The following is a 22,163-nucleotide window of genomic DNA, read 5'->3' as shown; positions in this document are numbered from 1 at the left end:
GCCTTTGTATTACACCAAAACACATTTAGATAAAACACACACTTTACAAGGTGCCAGAGGCACGGGCAGAATTTACAGGGGATATGTACAAGACAGGGCCACCTGGACCACTGTCAGGAATCAGAAGTAGCACTTTCAGAAATAGCACTTAGAAGGTAGAATATAAATTTACTTCAGCACAAAATAGCACACAACCAGTAACTACTGGTAACAGGACCTCACTAGCACCACCTGTACTAGGGAGAAAACAACCACCTATGTATCACAATACCTGTAGGGGTGTAAGAACATACACATGATGCAATGCATGACATTCATTCAGAGGTGTAAAGGCACATGACGCATAAAAACACATTCAGAGGTGCAGGGGAAGGAAACACATGATGCAGAACCTACATTCAGCGGTGTAAAAGCAAAGCACATGACGCATAAAAACACATTCAGAGGTGCAGCACAAGAGAACACATGATGAATAAACTACCCATTCAGAGGTGTAAGAAAAGGAGACAATAGCGCAAAACCCACATTAGCCACCACCTGTGGCGGTCCCTGTGTCCCAAGGTCAGGGCCTAAACGTGGCAGTTGCCCACAAAGTGCTGGGCAACTGGTGCAACATCAAAAATGGGCCAACGCTGGAGCCTCGCAGGCTCTGCCCAACTGACTGTCTCTCAAGAGCCTCACTGGGCTCTGAATATCAATTATGCCCCTGAGCCTCTCAGGGCTCAAAACGAAGCAATGCAGCCCCTCTGGGCTCTGAATACATATGGCACCCCTCAGAGCCTCTCCGGGCTCGCAGAACGAAGGAAGGTCGCCTCACCGGGCGGGGGAGCCTCTCCTGGGCTTGGAGCAAGAACTGGCGCCCTGAGCCTCTCTGGGCTCTCAAAGCAAATGGCAGGCTGGAGCCTCTCCGGGCTCGTGAATAAGGTGGGGGCATTTGCTGGAGTCCCCCCTCTGGGGACTCGATCTGGCCAACTGGGCGACGAGCCTCTCGGGGCTCGGAACAACGGGCGGAGTCCCTCTCGGGGGACTCGGCATTAGATGAGGCCCCACGGGCCTCTGAGCACAAGGAGCCTCGCTCTGGGGGGGGCAGGGCGGGCACCGGCAATGTGCCCCGACGCCCCTCCTCCCCGGTATCACACTCACCGGGTCTCCAGACGCGGCGTCTCCCTCTTGGCGGTGGTAGCGCTTTGCGGGGCTCTCTCAGCACATGAGAGCCCCGCCTTCACAATGCGCCCGGCCCGCTACCTGTTTCCCCGGTCCCCCATCTCGGGACCGGGCCGTCAATGGCTCGCGCTGCTCTTGGTTGGCGGCCCCGGGGCTCCCCTCAGCTCATGGGAGACCCGGGCCGCAGGTAGACTTTTCTTCTCTCCTTCGGGGCAGCGCTGGCCAATCACAGCGCGGCGGCGGGCGGGACTTCCTCCGGCAAACCGGAAGTCCCGCCCCGCATCAGGCACTGCAGTGCCTGACTTCCTGTTTTGCGGCGCTCGGGCCACGGCGGTGAATCTCAGGGGCATTTCAGAGGGGTGGCACCCTCGAGATTAAAATAAACAGCGAGGTGGGCACTCGCTCGTTTTAAGTAATAAACAGGGGCAAATAACGCCGGGTGGGCACCGGCTGAGATCAATAGCGCTCCCAAGCGCTAGCAGGACATCAAGCGCTTCCAAGCGCTAAAAGGCAAATAAAGCGCTCCCAAGCGCTAGGAAGGAAAATATAGCGCTCCCAGCGCTATGAAGGCACAAAAAGCCACAAAGTCCTTCAGGAGGTGGTCATCAGAAGTCCAGGGGCTGGGCAGGGCTCAGGGAGGCAAGCCATCCCTGAGCCCAAGCAGCAGCACGCCCCTGGCAAGATTCAAGCAGCAAACAAGAACATTTTCATGGGGTCACAGCCCCTCTTTTATACACCTTTCTCTTTAGGTGCAGGGTGGGGGCAGAACCAGTCGCAGCTGGTCCTGGAGCACTCTTGATGGCCCAACCACCCATTCTATTCACTGGCAGGGCTTGGGTCATCAGTCACACCACAGGGGGGCGGAGCCAGCATTGTGTGGGGAAAACCCAGCCCATCCAGGACACAGGTACACTCCTCCCACACATCACTCATGCTAATCTCTCCATTCACCACCGGGGCAGACCCACACAGACTTCCTGGAGCCTGGCATCCCAGCCAGCTCCAGCCAATCACACGCCAGGCATATTTTACACTAATATGCCAACTCCTAGAAGTGGCGCTTCCGCACAAGACACATACACGCCGCACATACCGTTGCGCAGCATTCACTCTCACGAGTTTGCACATACCAAACTTAAGCATGCACGCCTCACGCATCAGGAACTACCAGGGACACTGACATTCCCCATGCATTCCTATGGGAGGGCAGGCCAATCTCACACACGCACTCAGGGAGAGCACGCACTTTACACTGCGCCACAGTGTCAAAGTGCGCAAAGGACAGAAATCACTATAATTTAAGGCAAAAAGTTCAGGGGTGACCCTGCCAGAAGGCCCAAGTCCAACACGACCCCCTTCCAGCCAAAACGCAGGGTAGGCCAATCACCACCGTGATGGACTTCCCTGCTTGGGGCGATAGAACACGGACGCGGGCCCGCACTGCAGGGACACCCTCCGGTTCTATGCCACATTGATCCATAAGACAAGCACATACTTAAAAAAAACAGGCCCAACTAGGCTACCCCACTGGTACTCCTTAGTTGTCCACGGCCAGGACCAGGCCCTAGGCCACCCAGATACCACTGGTCCTTGCCAATCCACAGAGTGGGGGGTAGTAACCCCTGGCCTGCACTAGCCATTCTCCACTCCCTTTCTCAGTGTAGTTCCAAACTACCACTGATCCTTCAACCTAGGGTCCACACCCTCAGGCTGACCAGAGGTCACGGGAAAGAATGCCCCACCCTACCTCTACTTCTGAAGCAGCCTCCAGAACACAACTCTCCCACCAGTTTAAGACCTGACTTCCTCAGCAGCAGTGACCACAGTCAGACCAGCACAAGATCGGTGTAGTAAGGCGTCGCACTTTGCGGGTTGCCAGATGCGGCGCAGGCGGCGGCTCACGGACCGCGTCGAGACGGGGACGGCGAGCGGCATAGACTGCGCGGCCAAAGGCAGACGCAGCTCAGTGCGGTGCCTACAGGACACCAGGCTGGTCATGACAGAGTCACAGCTCCCTTAACTGGTCTACCACCTGGGATTCAAATTCACCGGATGCACAGGGGTCAGACTCCATCTGACCCCCTTCCAGAGTTCCGCACCCTCCCACTGTAGAACAGGGTCCCTCCACTTAAGGTAGGCCCCACCTGCTCTCAGGGTAGTACCACAACACTCAGCCAAGAACCCTAAAGATCCCTGCTAGGCCTGTACCACCCCTTCTGGGAAACACAGGGTCTCTTCACTTAAGATGAGCCCCACCTGTGTTCACAGGGGTACCCCTAGAAGACAAATCGGCCAGGACACTGGCTACAGTCGCCCTGCCGTCCAGGACAGGCAACACCTGACCCTGGCTCCCCAACCTAGGGACGCTACCCTTTGGTTAGATGCCTGGCGCACCAGGACTTCTACAAGTTGGAAACAAAAATCTAAGACTTTCTCTCCTCCTTCAGCAGCAAGGCAACCACTGTAGGTCAATACCCCATACAGCTTACCTGGTTCCTTCTCTTCAGGCAGGAGTTCCCTCTTGTAACTTCAGGACACTACATACAGTTGCCCTTACGTCCAGATCCGGAAACACCGGCTACTGGCTCCCCAACCAAGGGACGTACCTCTTTGGTCAGATGCCTGGCGCACCAGGACTTCCTTGAGGGTGACACAACTAATGTGTCGTGTACAAGTCTGCCTGACACTCAGGACAGAAGTGGCATCACCATGGTCACTCACTGGCGACACAACCCTTCTGGTTGGCCCCTGACCCACTGGTTCTTCCACTGGGGAACCTATCCCCCTCGCACCCCTCCATCTGGACTTCTGCACCCTCCCAACTGGAGCGGTACTGCCAGACGCCAGAACTACTGGAACCCTGGTTACAGAGGTTCCACGTTCTCCAGACACTCTGGAAGATCCTCCTCAAATGACCTATTGGTACAGCCTAGGCCCCCGACCTGATGTTCCCTTCAGAAACACTCCAGGCCCTGACACTGGGTTTCGGGCACCTGGAGACATGCAGTCCCACCCACTCCTTCTCCTCTTGAGACAGGACGGGAGCCCCTACACCGAGACCTAGCTGGGCTACACTGAACCTCTTCCACCACGCTGGGCTGGAAGACACCTCAGACACTCCTTTTGGAATCACTCCATCCCCTATGCCTCTCTCCTCCCAGAACATTACCAACTCCAAAATTCTGTCTCTCAACAGACCACAGAAATCAAAAAGCAGGCTCCACTATCTGCAGACGTTCTTGGGGAAAGTTCAACACACAGGACTTTAGGTATCTGAACAAAACAAGCATTCAGCAAGCTCCCCATCCAGAGAACTTACAAACACGTCCAGTGCCACACACCATTCATCCACACACACCCCTCCCCATCCTGGTAAGGCAGTTTCTACCACCCCTGACTTCTCAACCTGACCACACTTGACACAGGTACCATTACTCCAGGGCAGGGACGGGGGACACATGCACAGGACACACTTATGCTGCCACCACTGGATCCCACCCTTCTGGTGAATCCAGAAAACACACTGCACTTAGGGGGATGATCTACCCTCCCGAGCTAGGGACACCTAACTCAAAGTGCACAAGAAACACATTTCCACAGAAATGACATTTTTAGCAAACTTCAACAATAATCCCCAAAATGTTTTTATCTAAAATGCAGAGTTTTGTGGTGCAGCCAGCTGCTACTAAGGTACAACGCAAACACAAATCCTTATCCCACCGCTTGCCGCCAATGTTGGAAATGGGATCCCCGGCCGGCCAAGGCTTTCGCCAAAGTCAGTCAGAGACCACCACTCCCAAGTCAGGGCAAGGGAGTTACACGCCAAGATAACCCCCGCTCACCCTCTAGGTAACGTGGCGCGAGCAGCAAGGCTAAACTTGGAGGCGATGTAAGTTAAGTATCTGCGCATGCACCCCAGCAACAACACCCAGGACCCACCACAAAGGAAACTCCACACAAGGTTATATAAAAAATAGCCTTTGTATTACACCAAAACACATTTAGATAAAACACACACTTTACAAGGTGCCAGAGGCACGGGCAGAATTTACAGGGGATATGTACAAGACAGGGCCACCTGGACCACTGTCAGGAATCAGAAGTAGCACTTTCAGAAATAGCACTTAGAAGGTAGAATATAAATTTACTTCAGCACAAAATAGCACACAACCAGTAACTACTGGTAACAGGACCTCACTAGCACCACCTGTACTAGGGAGAAAACAACCACCTATGTATCACAATACCTGTAGGGGTGTAAGAACATACACATGATGCAATGCATGACATTCATTCAGAGGTGTAAAGGCACATGACGCATAAAAACACATTCAGAGGTGCAGGGGAAGGAAACACATGATGCAGAACCTACATTCAGCGGTGTAAAAGCAAAGCACATGACGCATAAAAACACATTCAGAGGTGCAGCACAAGAGAACACATGATGAATAAACTACCCATTCAGAGGTGTAAGAAAAGGAGACAATAGCGCAAAACCCACATTAGCCACCACCTGTGGCGGTCCCTGTGTCCCAAGGTCAGGGCCTAAACGTGGCAGTTGCCCACAAAGTGCTGGGCAACTGGTGCAACATCAAAAATGGGCCAACGCTGGAGCCTCGCAGGCTCTGCCCAACTGACTGTCTCTCAAGAGCCTCACTGGGCTCTGAATATCAATTATGCCCCTGAGCCTCTCAGGGCTCAAAACGAAGCAATGCAGCCCCTCTGGGCTCTGAATACATATGGCACCCCTCAGAGCCTCTCCGGGCTCGCAGAACGAAGGAAGGTCGCCTCACCGGGCGGGGGAGCCTCTCCTGGGCTTGGAGCAAGAACTGGCGCCCTGAGCCTCTCTGGGCTCTCAAAGCAAATGGCAGGCTGGAGCCTCTCCGGGCTCGTGAATAAGGTGGGGGCATTTGCTGGAGTCCCCCCTCTGGGGACTCGATCTGGCCAACTGGGCGACGAGCCTCTCGGGGCTCGGAACAACGGGCGGAGTCCCTCTCGGGGGACTCGGCATTAGATGAGGCCCCACGGGCCTCTGAGCACAAGGAGCCTCGCTCTGGGGGGGGCAGGGCGGGCACCGGCAATGTGCCCCGACGCCCCTCCTCCCCGGTATCACACTCACCGGGTCTCCAGACGCGGCGTCTCCCTCTTGGCGGTGGTAGCGCTTTGCGGGGCTCTCTCAGCACATGAGAGCCCCGCCTTCACAATGCGCCCGGCCCGCTACCTGTTTCCCCGGTCCCCCATCTCGGGACCGGGCCGTCAATGGCTCGCGCTGCTCTTGGTTGGCGGCCCCGGGGCTCCCCTCAGCTCATGGGAGACCCGGGCCGCAGGTAGACTTTTCTTCTCTCCTTCGGGGCAGCGCTGGCCAATCACAGCGCGGCGGCGGGCGGGACTTCCTCCGGCAAACCGGAAGTCCCGCCCCGCATCAGGCACTGCAGTGCCTGACTTCCTGTTTTGCGGCGCTCGGGCCACGGCGGTGAATCTCAGGGGCATTTCAGAGGGGTGGCACCCTCGAGATTAAAATAAACAGCGAGGTGGGCACTCGCTCGTTTTAAGTAATAAACAGGGGCAAATAACGCCGGGTGGGCACCGGCTGAGATCAATAGCGCTCCCAAGCGCTAGCAGGACATCAAGCGCTTCCAAGCGCTAAAAGGCAAATAAAGCGCTCCCAAGCGCTAGGAAGGAAAATATAGCGCTCCCAGCGCTATGAAGGCACAAAAAGCCACAAAGTCCTTCAGGAGGTGGTCATCAGAAGTCCAGGGGCTGGGCAGGGCTCAGGGAGGCAAGCCATCCCTGAGCCCAAGCAGCAGCACGCCCCTGGCAAGATTCAAGCAGCAAACAAGAACATTTTCATGGGGTCACAGCCCCTCTTTTATACACCTTTCTCTTTAGGTGCAGGGTGGGGGCAGAACCAGTCGCAGCTGGTCCTGGAGCACTCTTGATGGCCCAACCACCCATTCTATTCACTGGCAGGGCTTGGGTCATCAGTCACACCACAGGGGGGCGGAGCCAGCATTGTGTGGGGAAAACCCAGCCCATCCAGGACACAGGTACACTCCTCCCACACATCACTCATGCTAATCTCTCCATTCACCACCGGGGCAGACCCACACAGACTTCCTGGAGCCTGGCATCCCAGCCAGCTCCAGCCAATCACACGCCAGGCATATTTTACACTAATATGCCAACTCCTAGAAGTGGCGCTTCCGCACAAGACACATACACGCCGCACATACCGTTGCGCAGCATTCACTCTCACGAGTTTGCACATACCAAACTTAAGCATGCACGCCTCACGCATCAGGAACTACCAGGGACACTGACATTCCCCATGCATTCCTATGGGAGGGCAGGCCAATCTCACACACGCACTCAGGGAGAGCACGCACTTTACCCTGCGCCACAGTGTCAAAGTGCGCAAAGGACAGAAATCACTATAATTTAAGGCAAAAAGTTCAGGGGTGACCCTGCCAGAAGGCCCAAGTCCAACACTTTCTCTTGAGCTTCAATTGAAACACCGTCCATCACTCAGATTCCATATCATTTACCGCCCGCCTCGTAGTGGCCCTTCATTTATAGAGGATCTCACGGACTTCATCAGCGACCAATATACACAAAGTGACAATCAGACCTTCGTGGGTGACTTTAATTTCCACTGGGGCGTTTCGCAAGACTCCTCTGCGAATTCTCTGGCCACCTTCCTTTCTACAAACGATCTTATCCAACACTGCATTGAACCAACCCACTCTAAGGGTGCAATCCTGGACCTTGTTATTTCTAAAGCAGGCATGCTTTCTACCTCTTCCCCATTCCATGTTGATTGGTCTGACCACCACCTCATCCCATTCTCTCTTCAACTCTCACACTCTATAACTCTTGGCCAACCCAAGAGGGCCATCTCCTGGTTCCGTGATGCCAAAAATATTGATGTCGGTCCCCTCTGTGAATCAGCCTTGCTATCACTTCCAAGGCTAGACCCAAACATAGCTGTTGACGATCTCACCTCCCAATGCCTCACAGTTCTTGCAGCTGAAATTAATAACGTCGCTCCACTCAAAAGCAAAAGGATAAGGCCCACTCCCTCAGCACCTTGGTTCAACAAATCCCTTTATGAGGAAAGGAAGCAGCTAAGATTCCTGGAGAAGCAATGGAGGCAAGTGCCCTCCACAGACAATTTAGCCATGCTTCGCACAGCAAGATCCAGGTACCACAAGCATATCTTCCTTGAGAAAGCGGCGCACTTCAAAACCCTCCTTGACTCCGCCAAAAATAGACCTAAAAAACTATTCGAGCTCGTCAAGCCTCCGAGCTGCTCTCCCCCTTCTTCCGAGGTGGAGGATCCTACTAAGAGAGCAGCCGATTTCGCTATTTTCTTCGATGAAAAAGTGAAATCACTTGTGGATCAGGTCGCGCATCCTACACCTCCAGAGGAGCGCAAATCCTTAGCCATCTGGCAGAGCTTTGACCCCATATCTGAAGATGCCCTTCTCAAGTGCATACGCGAAACAAAGCCCTCCAACCACTCTCTTGACCCTATCCCCAGTGCCATTGCCTTGGACTTCTATACCCATTCTCTTTCCTATTGGGCCACTCTGATCAACCTCTCTCTCTGGCAAGGCTCCCTTCCTGTCCCCTTCAAAACTGGGCAGGTCACCCCTCTGCTTAAAAAGCCCATTGCTGATGCGAAGGACCTCAACAACTTCCGCCCCATCACTAACATTCCCTTCCTTGCGAAGATCACAGAAAGATGTGTAGCAAAACAACTCTCTTGTCATATCAAGGACAATGATCTTCTTGACAATTGTCAGTCTGGCTTCATGCAAAACTGCAGCACTGAAACAGCCCTACTGCAAGTGGTTGATGACGCGCTGAGGATACTCGATTCGGGGGGGTCCTGTCTTCTAATTCTCCTGGACCTTTCTGCAGCCTTTGACACTGTCAATCACAACACCCTCCTCAACATCCTTCAACAGAGAATGGGCATGGAGGGCACTGTGCTTAAATGGTTTGCATCCTTCCTCTCTGACAGATCCCAAATGATCAAAATTGCGAACAGTCTTTCTTCTCCTGTGGCGGTAGGTCAGGGTGTTCCTCAAGGCTCTATACTTGCACCCACTTTGTTCAATCTCTACTTAGAACCACTGGGAAACCTCCTAAGCAAATCCGGGATTCACTACCATCTCTATGCAGACGACACTCCACTCTACCTCAAGGTTGCCTCCACCCATGATCTCTCCTTCCTAAGCTCTACTCTGGACTCCATCCAAAACTGGATGTCAACTCATCAACTGATTCTGAATCCTTCCAAAACTGAATTCCTCCTCTTCTCCTCCTCACTCTCTCCCCCCCCCCCCGGTTCAATCATGGATGGATCAGCTGAATCTACTCAACACTAAACCCATCATTGTCGACAGCGCAAAATCCCTTGGAGTTATTCTAGACAAAAAACTCAATCTAACCCCCCACATCAATTCGATTGCAAAATCTGCTCGTTACCAACTGCGCCTTCTTTGGGGAATCAGACGCTTCTTCCCGGAACAGGACCTTATAACCCTGGTGCAATCGCTGGTCCTCTCCAGATTAGACTACTGCAATTCTCTTCTTACTGGCCGCCCCAAATCCCACCTGTCGCCACTTAAGTCTGTTTTCCATTCAGCAGCTCGCTTCATTTATGGGGCCAAAAGAAGCGATCATATCACACCGAGGTTATCCACCCTTCGCTGGCTCCCCTTCGAGGCTAGAGCTATCTACAAGACCGCCTGTATCGCCCACAAAGCCTTGCACTCCTCCTCTCCTCGCTACCTGGCAAATAAACTGAAACTCTCTGGAGGCTCTAGACCCTCACGCAATGCGGAGAATCTTCTACTTGAACCTCCCACTTTCAAGAAGGAAAGAACAATGGCCCAATCCTTTTCAGGCAACGCAGTGAGAATCTGGAACACACTCCCGCCTCAGCTCCGGACCACTGCCTCCTCCCAGGCTTTCAAAAGGGACCTCAAAGTTCTCCTGCTCCAGAGACACCTCCAAAAGTGATTCACGTCCTCTTGGTATTTGGAGGAAGACGTCCCACTACTGTTATTTTCCATGCCCATGGAAGTGCCTTCCCAGGGTATTCCTGGGGTTGGAGTGTCTGCCTCTTTGGAGTTTTTTCCATGTACCTGTGTTTGGTGCCCTTGTGTAACATGCACACACCACTTTGCCCTTGTATCACACGGTTTGCTACCTCTCACATGTTTTTATCTTTGATACTTGCACAAGTGCCACCTTGCCTACATAACGCTTGTTCGTGTGCCCGAGTGTCTAGCACCTTTTGCAGTATTACACCTCAAATGATACTTTGTTCTCTCTTGTAACTGCACACTTGTCACTTTTTTCTTCCTGTGCACTTTTTACTACCTCATGTATTTTTGGCTGCTCACAACTTTCACTACCTCATGTATTCTGTTTGCTCACAACTGTCACTATTACCTTTACTACCTCATGTATTTTTGGTTGCTCACAATTTTTACTACCTCATGTATTCTATTTGCTCACAACTGTCACTATTACCTTTACTACCTCATGTATTTTTGGTTGCTCACAATTTTTACTACCTCATGTATTCTGTTTGCTCACAATTGTCATTATTATCTTTACTACCTCATGTATTTTTGGTTGCTCACAATTTTTAATACCTCATGTATATTGTTTGATCACAAATGTCACTATTATTTATGTAACGTAACGTATGCTTTTGTAATGTTTCTCATTATGTTCCATTTCTGTTCCTTTTGTGAAGCGCTCTGACACCTTCGGGTAAAGTCCGCGCTATATAAAACTGCATAAATAAATAAATAAATAAATAAATAGTTTCACACAGACTTACAGTACAAATCCCTGTCTGTATGCTTGAGGCGGGTGGTGTGGGGACCCGGATTGCCCGACTGACACGGATCCAGTTGAGGTCTATGTATAGTAAATCTTAAAATAACCACAGCATGGGGCGGGGGGCTCCCGCTGCCACGTGATGCGCGCGTCACCCGGGGGAGGCCCGCTGGCTGCTCGGAGGAGGGTCAGCGGGGATGGGAGGCCGCGGTGACTGAGGGTCACGTGCAGCACACGCGGCGTGCAGTGCGCCCTCCCTGCCCCTGCGTTTGTAAACACAGCGCGAGCCCCGGGCACGGCGCCAGGCGGGGAGGCCCAGCTGGCCCTGGCACGGTGCCCGCTGGGTGCTGACGCGCGCTGGGAGGCGGAGGCCCCGAGCCCAGACTATGTATGAACGAGTGCGTAATGGTGTGCAGTGCACCGAGTATATGACTCACGGGGGATGGCTCAGTGAGCTGGACGCCCACCTCTGCCTGACCGATGCGTCACGAGCCTCCAAGGCTGACTCCGCCTCTGTCCTACTCTAGGTCGGTAAATTGAGGCCCGTAAATTGAGTTGTGTTTGACAGCTGTTATTTGAGTACTCAGGGAAGTATTCTGAACTGTTGAAAATAGAAGTTATTATTACACGTAGACATGTGTGCGAATTAATTGCATGTCCGTTGCCTCTATATATGCGCGTATGTGTGCGGGGATGTGCAGGAAAGAATGGCTGTTTATACCGTATGCGTATATTTATGAGCGGTGAGTTTTTGTTCATGTGATGTAGTTAATTAAGTAGGAATAAACGGTGTGGGGGGTCGGGGTGGGGACTTAAAAGGCTCGTCACATCACCAAAGAAGCACAAGGAAGCCTCTCGAAGAGGCGTGGTTTATGTAATCAAGGATTTGGCTTAAAAAATATGAACACGAATCTGTGCTTTAAACCGTGCGCCCCCTCGCTGGCATCGGGCAGTGGTGTCCGCAGCGCCTCGATCACGCCCGTCCTCCACTTCATGGCACTCTCCTGTGCGGCCCTCACATCTTCTGAAAGCTCCATAATGATGGCGAGGTCATGTTCAAGGTGAGTCTGAGTGACGTGAGTGACAGCTGGGGTTTGACTCTGCTGAGGTTCATGTCATTCAGCGACCATGATCTTACTGTCACAGATGTATGTTGTAGCGGGTGTCTAATATCCGAAAGGTGAAAGCTTCCACGTAATGTTGAATGCGCAGGTATTTTATTGTGGAGTGTAGAACCCTTCATGTGCTAGAATGAAACCTCTGTTTTACAAATACACCACTTAGTGGCACTTATTTATCTTTCTCAGAATGATAAAACCCTGTGATGGCCCTTTTGATTTTGAATCTATGATCTGTGTGCAAGAATCGTATTCCAACCAGCCACATAGAGTGGGCCAACAGAATGGATACTCATTGGAGCATCTGCACAAGGCTGTATTCTCTGTCACACTGGAGAACACAGTAGTAGAGGCCCAGGTCCAAGGACTTAAGTCCTAAGCAGTAGCATGCATTTGATTATATCGTGTCCAGGTCCCAGGACTTCAGTCCTGAGCAGTAGGGTGCATTTGACTGTATCATGTCCAGGTCCCAGGACTTAAGTTCTAAGCCGTAGGGTGCACTTGACTGTATTGTGTCCAGGTCCCAGTATTTCATTCCTAAGCAGTAGGGTGCATTTGACTGTATCGTGTCCTGGTACCAGGACTTAAGTCCTAAGCAGTAGGGTCATTTGACTGTATCGTGTCCAGGTCCCAGGACTTAAGTCCTAAGCAGTAGGGTGCATTTGATTATATCGTGCCCAGGTCCCAGGACTTCAGTCCTAAGCAGTAGCATGCATTTGATTATATCGTGTCCAGGTCCCAGGACTTCAGTCCTAAGCAGTAGCATGCATTTGATTATATCGTGTCCAGGTCCCAGGAATTAAGTCCTGAGCAGTAGCATGCATTTGATTATATCGTGTCCAGGTCCCAGGATTTCAGTCCTAAGCAGTAGGGTGCATTTGACTGTATCTTATCCTGGTCCCAGGACTTAAGTCCTAAGCAGTAGGGTCATTTGACTGTATCGTGTCCAGGTCCCAGGACTTCAGTCCTAAGCAGTAGCATGCATTTGATTATATCGTGTCCAGGTCCCAGGACTTCAGTCCTAAGCAGTAGCATGCATTTGATTATATCGTGTCCAGGTCCCAGGATTTCAGTCCTAAGCAGTAGGGTGCATTTGAGTAAATCGTGTCCAGGTCCCAGGACTACAGTCCCAAGCAGTAGGGTGCATTTGAGTATATCGTGTCTAGGTCCCAGGACTTCAGTCCCAAGCAGTAGGGTGCATTTGATGATATCGTGTCCAGGTCCCAGGACTTCAGTCCTAAGCAGTAGGGTGCATTTGATGGTATTGTGTCCAGGTCCCAGGACTTTAGTCCTAAGCAGTAGGGTCATTTGACTGTATCGTGTCCAGGTCCCAGGACTTCAGTCCTGAGCAGTAGCGTGCATTTGATTATATCGTGTCCAGGTCCCAGGACTTCAGTCCTGAGCAGTAGCATGCATTTTATTATATCGTGTCCAGGTCCCCGGACTTGAGTCCTATGCAGTAGGGTGAATTTTATTGTATCGTGTCCAGGTCCCAGGACTTAAGTCCTAAGCAGTAGGGTGCATTTGATTGTATCGTGTGCAGGTCCCAGGACTTCAGTACTGAGTTGTAGCTTGCATTTTATATCATTGAGCTTTGCATGTGTTGGCCAATCAACATTGGGGTGCATAGAGGGACTGGGGTAAAGCCCTCAAGAGGAGGGATAATATTAAGTGTGACCCCTTTTTTCATCCATAGCTAGCACTCCTTTGTCAGGGTGTCCTCGTGCTCTTATCCCACATTTGCCTGACCACAGAAAAAAGTTGTTCTGTCGCTATCTAGAGTGAAAGTTGGAATCCACAACTAAATCCAGCAAAGCCTGGTTTTCAAGGTGAGAAGTCGGGGACAGACAGGAAACCGCTCTTGCTCTAAAGAGTCCAGATTCTGAATGCAGACCGGTAATGGATTGAACATGTGCTAGACCCCAGAGTCTGGGGTCTCCAACCTTTTCTGTATCGAGAGCTACTTATGTTCAATAAAACACATTAACAGCTACTAATTTTATTAGTGCAGTATAATTTCAATTTCTTTGTATGTATATTAATTCAACCAAGCAAAATCTTTCTAGTTTAATAAGCTGGGCTGCACACATGTGAGCTACTCAGAGTTATCTCAAGAGCTACAGTAGCTCACAAGCTACTGGTTGGAGACCCCTGACTTTACTTTTGGGGACTTTGCAGTCATCAGGACATGACATTATGCATGGACCCAGGACCTGCAGCTGGCTTGCAGTTCTGCCTATGATAACTTGCTTTCTTGCCTGCCGGAAAGGCTCCAGCTGTGACAGAAGCGCGCCCACCGCGAGGTGCCAGGGGTAGAGTCCAGTGACGCATGCCCAGCGCCCCCTGGAGGCTGCAGATATTTCAACAGTAAAAGAAAGTCGTGGTGGTGGAGCTGATCCAGTGGCCCAGGGGGGCAGGACAACAGTGATGTTCAAATGGTGCTGAGCTCTGGTGTGGTGCCTCTCTCTGGTTAACTTGCTTACCTGCATTCAGGGCTCGAGTCGGGCGTACACACAGGTGCACTGCGTCCCCCCACTCTTTTCACAGGGTGGACGCCGTTCCCCATGCCAAGAAGTTGGGCCCCACAGAAATATGCTGAACTTGCCCCGGTGTAATTTTCAGACCCCGGGACACGTCCAGCAGCGCCTGCAAGTACTTGAGAGAGGCATGCTTTTGCCTTTATTCTGTCCCTCTATATGTACGCAGACACTGTAAGACTGTCAGGTGGGTTAGTCTGTCCCAATATTTACACAAATAATTTAAATAGCAATATTTTATTTATTTTATAGCACTACGTCATGACGTCATGAGGTCATTTGCATATTGTCTTACTTGGTCAGTCCCCCCACTTCTTTTCATAGGACTTGTGCCCTACCTGCATCAACAAAAGAAACGTTGTACTTCACGCCAACAAGATTCCTCTTCTGTGCCGCAGCCTTCTTACCCGACTCCATCACCCAGGGCATCATGCATAGGAGCGGAGATCCCCCTCTTGTGGGCTTTGACGATGTCCAAGGGTACCAGGGATTCTGTAAAGGCTTTTGAAGCGCAGGAAGTCCAACAGTAGTGCCCCCCTGTGTGCCTTGAACAGCAGATGTGGGTCCAGGTTCTGCTTGAATTGAATTCCAACTGGTATAACATACAGGGTGGAACTAAGCGGCATATTATCAAGACACAGCGTTAACATTATCGCCGCTTTAGTGGCAGAAAACTGCCGCTAAAGCGGCGATAATGCGCTTGATAATACGCCCTTGTGAATTCCCATAGAAGCCCAGGTTCTGGTCTGAACACGGGCTTCTATTGGAATTCTCTACGGCGTATTATGAAGCCCATTAACGCCGTTTTAACGGCAGTTTTCTGCCGCTAAAGCGGCGATAATGTTAACGTCATGCTTGATAATATGCCCCTCAATGTTCTGTGCACCAAGCACAAGGCCTTCTAAGGCAAGGGCCCAGGTTACCTTCAGACGTGGCCCTCATTTTATGTACCGACCATGATCCTTCGATATAAGACCCCAGCATTTTACCAACCAATGTCCAAGTCACAAAAACATGTGTGCATGTTCATCAAGTGTACAGGGCTGGAGGCTCTGGGGTGTTCTTGAATATATACCTACCTAAGTATGTAGAACTTTGCCCTGGAGTTGTTTATGAATAATGCACAATATGTATGTAATATTTTTGGTCAATTTTTAACTAATTGTTGGGAGTCCTATGAGCTGTTTTTGAATTATTGGGAACAACCACATTCATCCTTTATACTTTGTAAATAATAGCTATGTCCTATGTCATTTTTTGTTTTCAGTACGATAAGACGGTGACCTGATGGAGGCGACCTCGCCGAAACGCGCGTAGTCCTTACTACCGCCTTGCGATCATCATTTGTGTCTATGTTTTAGTTTGTACTGTGCTGTTTTCACTTGTACTTGCATCAAATAGTGAGATATAAAATGTCTGATCTGATTGTTTAATAATAATTTTTATATGTCTAAAAAATCTTTTTATCTATATTAATAAATTGAAATAAGATTCAAAGTTTGAGTTTTCTAGTATGTCCTGTTCAGGCCATAACTGTGTGACATGGTTTATGGGTTTTTCCTCATAATCTTACAGCCTAATCTCACTAAGCTATAGACCTTATCCTACTAGATCTTTTCCCTATGTATAGCTAGTCTATTTACTATATAGGGTTCCCCTGCTTTCCAATAAGTGTTCTTGAACTATCCCTGAGAGAAGGGGCAGCTGCCCTGCTCTTAAAGACACTATGTAGGACTGACTTTTGAAAACAAACATTTTGCTGTCGCGGTGGTGACAGACTATTGACTGAGCGGACTCCCCCAGCGCAGGCAAGATGCATACCATGTTGATGTTGTCTTACATGGCCTACATTGCTGTGTCCAGGAATGGGACTGGAGTGGACAACCTAATCCACCATTGCCCAATGTTATCCCAGGGGCGGCTCTAGGCTCATGGTGGCCCTGGGCAGGGAGCGTAGGTAGGGGGCCCCGGAAGAGGGGGTCCGGGCGGGCCCCGGAAGAGGGAGGGGGTTAGGGTGTTTGGAAGTGGAACAGAGCCGGAGGCCACCAAATCCCTGCCAGGGGCCGCCACGCAAATATGTATCCATCCTCCGAGGATTATTATATTAAGGATATATATTGGCGTGGTGGCCCCTGGGGTTTGGTGGCCCTGTGCAGGTGCACAGCTTGCACATACCTAAGGCCCACCCCTGGTTATCCACTATTCACTGGGGCCCTGTGCTGATTGGCTGGTCTACCATCGAGCCAGGACCCTGGATGTGGCCCGCCCTTAGCAAGCTTGAGTGCAGGGAAGAGAAGGGGCCACTGTTCCAGCTATGGTGACTCCATGACTGAAGGCCGAGGTCAGTGCTAGTCCGTCTACTGGAGATGGCGGAAGTGCAGTGAGGGCAGAAGAGATGAGGTGTTCTTTTTACTCGCTGCGTTTCTTTAAGTTTGATTCTGTGCACATCTCGGCTCCTAAAAACAGATATTTGGGCCGTGACCTTATGTTCAGGATTTTTTTAACTGGACCCGCTTTAAAGAACCCAGGGGACAAAAATGCATAATTCATGGACCCTAGCCAAACCCCCAACATAGTACTGAAGTGGCACAAGGCCAGCCTCATGCGCATACACACTGGCATACTCGTATGTGCCAGGTCAATGTGTTCTTGCCCGGCACCTCTCTGTAAACACAGCACTCTGTCACGTGCGTAGGTTATTGTATTGTTCAGTATTTGTTCTTCAACTGGTCTTTGAGTAGCTGTTTTACTAGTGGAAGGTTCTATCTATATACTATTGACGCCAAGAATATTCCTTACTTTTCTGAGGTTTAAACAAATTACCCTAACTCCACGCACCCCAAATCAGGCCCCATTCCACCAGGCGTCCTTTTAAGGTCGAGGCTACTGTCCCACAGCGAAGCTGTGGGGGGCGGAGCCGAAGATTTAATGAGTTCAACAGTGGTGCTTTATCACACCTCTCTCTCCCATTGGCTAGCTTCGTAAATAGAGGCTAGCCATTGGAAGAGATGTATGTCAATAACTATTTTCCCCGCCTTGATGCGATCCGTGGGCGTTTCTGCCTCTTTTTTTAAGTCCCGCCCCTTTTTCATCATCATTCGGAGGTGGGCGTTTACTTATTTTTTTTTTGCCGGCGCTTTTGTTTTGCCATTTCCCCCGACCGCCGCTGGAGGAAGGTTGTGCTGTGGTTGTGCTTTGACACTAGAAATACGTAAGCCAGACACAGCTGCATCTAAGATTGTAGATCAGTCAGTCGTGCACCCAGACACAGACAGCTTTCCTTTCAGCTATTTACTGTCGGTGCACGTCGCTCACGTTCCGAGCGCCCCCACCCCCCAATACTTTCCGGAATAATGACTTCCGCGTTCGTGGCTTGTGAGACACTTTTTGTCACCCTATGCAACATCCTCGTGGTTTTAGTAGATGATGTAGAATAAACATTCTAGGGAGAGGTTAACTAGGAACTAGGGGAAGCACGCATACGGGCCTGCCATTTGCAGGTTAACAACTCCGCACTAGGCTACTTTTTTTTTTTACTTGGCAAAGAGAAATAATTTGTGCACTGTGATTTTTGGGGGCGCACTTTTACAACTGCCTTAAAAGCGAACTATGGGCTGTGTGTGCGGAAGACAGGCGGGCCTGAGTGCAGCAACCGCTGGCCCTGCCCGGACCTTGACGCTCTGACATCGGGCCCGGCGGCAGCAGCAGCAGCGCTAGGAAGTGACCTGCGGCTGCACACGCCGGTCGGAGAGGAGGCAGCTGCAGGACCCATCGCAGCTCGCACATACATACCGTCAGCATGCTGCCCGAAGCCCCGGAGGGTCAGCTCAGCGCCCTCAGCAGGGCCCTCTCCACCGGTACGTGCTGTGTAGTTCTCCCGGCACCCGTTCACCGTGATCTCCCTTTAAAGCTCTGGAGGCGTTCGTTGCCGGTCCGGCGATGCTCCATATATCCCCAAACATTACCTCACCCCCTCTAACTTACTCCCCGCTTGTTTGTTTTGCTTGTCTATTGAGCAGACTGCAGCCCTGCAACACCACCACGAAGTGCGAGTTCTCTAGGAGGTATTTACAGCCCCAGGTAATCACCCGGCCATTTAGCGCTTCCACGCCGGTTTTCAATGCTATTGGCGGCTGCTAGTTTATAGTGTTATGCATTTTTTTGTTCTAACAGAACTAAGGCACTACCACCACTGATATTCCACGGCCCCACATCAGCTGTGTGACGTTATAATTATTACAAGGCATCCATTACCCCGCAGGTAATTACATTTCTCCTGTTCTCCCCATCAGTCGGAGTTTCATTCAAGCCGTCTGCTCCGTAGTTTATATGCGTTCTGTTTCCTTTTTCTCTTGCAGACCTGTTACATCCTGCACTATATATCTTACCTTTTGTTCCTTCCCCTTTAATGGCATGAGACCTAGACCATGGTGTTCTAGTTCTCAGAACTTTCTTGATAATGCATTCTGCATCCCTGAGTCAGTTGTATCTGGACTCTGAAGCTGCCTACATGATGCTGTGCTGCTGAATAAACCTTCTTGAATTATTACCTGTTTCCTGGATTATTACAAAATTTGGCGACGAGGACTCCAGCCATCTACAGCACAGGAGCGGAGTGAACCCTATTTTATTAATTTTGGACCTATTTTGGATTTCTGTGAATTTCTGTGGACATTGTGCCGTTTTAAATTTTTTTAAAATATTCTCATTGGATTGGCAGCCTTTCACTACTTGCTACAACGTTTCCTGAGCCTTTTGGGAGAGTTTGCGTACTGTTTTTAAGTTAATTCTCGTAAATCTGAAGTTCTGCATCTTTCAACTTGAAGCTCGAGTCTTACTGGAGCCTGTTTCTTGTTGCCCGGTTACCAAGACGCCGAGCTGTGGAACGCGCTGTTGAGCTGTGGAACACGTTTCCTGAAACGAACATTCGGACTCGTTGCCTAGATACCAAGACGCTATCTATCACGGAGCATCACGTCAGCGTCTCCTGTTTTCTTCGTGTTTCCTGGCAACTACAAGCGACGTTCCTGTTCCATGGTTCTATTCTCCTACGCGGATCAACGCAACGTTACGTCTTACGTATTACGCTGTGTACAACGTGACTCCATTTTGTTTTACATAAACATTCGGTTACCTAGCAACCCGTTTGCCGATTTCTACGCGCAGATTCTTAAATATTTACACACGAAGGTTGCTTTCTTTTCGCAGAATTTTGTCAATCTTCATACGAGAAGCCTGTTTTACTCTCCCTATTTACAGTGTTTCATACGATCGTCTTATTTTCTGGATTTTCTGATTTATGTGCTCTACCATCGTATTTATTAAGGTACTTTCTTCTTGCTACACGGAAGATCTTCTACAAGTTTCTACAAATAACTCTTTATTCTCATTTGGTTGTATTTACACTGTATTTTCTACCCAATTTACAATATTAGTTGCATAATAATCTATATTAGAGTACATTTATTCTACTGCACGTTTTATAAGTTTCATTTGATATTTAGCTTTTAGTTTATTTTAACTGTGTCTTTCGAAATGCAATTTGACCCTCCTGCCAAATTCTTACAAATTAAGGGTGATCCTCCTTTGCCTTGGGCAAGATGGAAGGAGGAATTCTTCAACTATATGAAGGCCATTGATGGAGAACGAATGGGTGCAGAGAGGAAAAAGAGCATATTATTGCATTGTTTAGGCTCAGAAGGGCAAGAAATTTTTAGAACTTTGCCTCCAATTTCAACTCCTTCTGGAAGTGGTGATAACCTTAATGTTTATTCTGAGGCCCTTGCCAGACTGGAAAAAAGATTTAAACCCACTGCTAATATTGCTCTTAATCGATTTAAGTTTTATACCAGGGCACAGAAACAAGACGAATCTTTTGATGACTTTCTCACTTCCTTAAGAGCATTAACATTACGTTGTAATTTTGGTACAATGGCCGATGAGATGATTCGTGACCAAATTATTGTTCACGTTAAGAATAAGAAAGTTCAAGATAAATAGTGGTGCCTAGGTGATCCTAGTTTGGAAGAAAGTATTGCTATTGCTAAATCTACTGAAATGTCTGAAAAGTGGATGGATATTGTAGATAAACAAAGTACCAATAGCAACAAAACTATTGTTGAGGAAGAAGTGTGCTTAGTCAAGTCAAAAAATGAAGGGAAAAATGTTACTACCACACACACTGGTATTAAAAATTGGTCAAATAGTAATTTTAGAAAACCTGACATTAACAGCAATTCTATGTCCTGTTTTAGGTGTGGCAATAAGTCACATATCGCTTCATTTCCAGGATGTCCTGCCTTAAACAGAACCTGCAATGTGTGTGGTAAAATGGGTCACTTTGGTAATGTTTGCAGGGAAAAACGTTTTAATACACAGGGACGTACAGGACTATCACGTTCTATTTCTAATTATAAAACTCCTGTCAAAGTGTCTTCAGTTAATGATTCTGAAGTTACATCACAAGAAGTTACAAGAGGCTATGTTGTTTCCATTTTACAAAGTGGTACTATTGTTTTGACTAGTAAGAAATCACCTAAATGCAATTTTGATATTTTAGGGGTTGATGTTGAATTAATGGTTGATTCTGGGTCCCCATGGACCATTATTACCAAACAATACTTTGATGAGAAACTACATGAGGTGTGTGATTTATCTAAATTACAACCATCTGATATTTTAGCTGAAAGTTTTAATGGAGGCAATATTTCCATTGAAGGATTTTTAAATGTGCCTTTAACTTTCAGAGGTAGATTTGCCTATATCAAATTGTACATAGCGTTCAAGGGAGTAAATGTGCTTGGATGGCAAGATCAATGGGAACTCGGTATCAAATTGAATCCACGAGCTAAGGATCCCATTGAGCTTTGTAGTGATCAGGAGATGGTAAATAGTATTAGTGAAGGAGTAGAGGATATTACCTCTTTTTGGAAAAATAAATTTAACAAAGTTTTTTGCGATCAACTAGGAAAATTGAAAGGCTTTGCACACAAAATTGTTTTAAAAGAGGGTGCTATTCCTGTGAAGCAGAAATTGAGAGGTGTACCTCTCAATGTTAGATCTGAATTAAAAGATATGCTAGATGATCTATTGAAAGATAATATCATTGAACCCATAGAGTCGTCCGAATGGGTTTCACCCATAGTTCTAGTACGAAAACCTGATCAAAAGTTGAGAGTCTGTATTGATTTGAGGGCTCTCAATTCAAACATTGTCATAGATTGTCATCCGCTTCCCAATATAAATGAATTAGTTTCACTTTTTGATGGTGCGCAGATTTTTTCCACCCTGGACCTTAGGTCAGCGTACCATCAAATAGAGTTGACAGAAGAATCTAAAAAATGTACTGCCTTTATTACACCCATGGGTCTCTTCCAGTACAGAAGAATGCCATTTGGGTTGGCTTCCGCCGCTTCTGTCTTCCAGCGTGTGATGTTTCAAATTTTTAGAGACCTTGATTCGTATGTTAAGTGCTTTCAGGATG

The sequence above is a fragment of the Lissotriton helveticus genome, chromosome 11 (genome assembly GCF_964261635.1).
Source record: "Lissotriton helveticus chromosome 11, aLisHel1.1, whole genome shotgun sequence".
Classification (NCBI taxonomy): Eukaryota; Metazoa; Chordata; class Amphibia; order Caudata; family Salamandridae; genus Lissotriton; species Lissotriton helveticus.
This window is presented reverse-complemented; position numbering follows the sequence as displayed.